The sequence below is a fragment of the Penaeus monodon genome, chromosome 4, assembly GCF_015228065.2.
Source record: "Penaeus monodon isolate SGIC_2016 chromosome 4, NSTDA_Pmon_1, whole genome shotgun sequence".
NCBI lineage: Eukaryota > Metazoa > Arthropoda > Malacostraca > Decapoda > Penaeidae > Penaeus > Penaeus monodon.
The window spans coordinates 48,824,222-48,824,913 of NC_051389.1; positions in this window are offsets into that span (position 1 = coordinate 48,824,222).

Here is a 692-nt window from a genome sequence, read left to right on the forward strand (position 1 = left end):
CTCCTCCTCCTCCTCCTCCTCCTCCTCCTCCTCCTCCTCCTCCTCCTCCTCCTCCTCCTGCTCCTTCTCCTCCTCCTCCTCCTCCTCCTCCTCCTCCTCCTCCTCCTCCTCCTCCTCCTCCTCCTCCTCCTGCTCCTCTCCCTCCTCTTACCTCCCCTTCTTGTTTGACATCTCCGTGTTTCTTTCATTCTTTCTTTATCTCTTTATTTCTTTTATACTATCGTCATGTTGCACTGTTATTTCTGAATAATTTTCTTGCAAGGAAATCAGCGAGAGAAAACAACAACAATACAAATGTATAATTTCCATCCAAAGAGATATACATGGCGAAGAAGATGAATAACAATTATATTTTTTTGTGTATGTGCAGATATGTAACATTTATTCTTCTTAAAACGTAAATCAATGTGGTTTGAGTACTCATTCGCCTTCAAGTCTCGTCTTCAAGTTGATGCTATGCAAACACTTAATGTATTATTCCACCCTTTCTGAATCGTGGGCGGTGATCCCTCCTCCCACTTCCCCTTCCCCCTCCCCCCCCCTCTTCTCTCTCTCGCTTAGTCATCTCTCTACCTCACTTTGACTCTCCTCCACTGTTTATGTTCATTTCCTGATTCTCTTTGTCTGTCTGTCTCTTTTAGTCTTGCCTCTCTTTCTCTTTCTCTTTTTTTTCTTCTCCTTTTCTGTCTTCC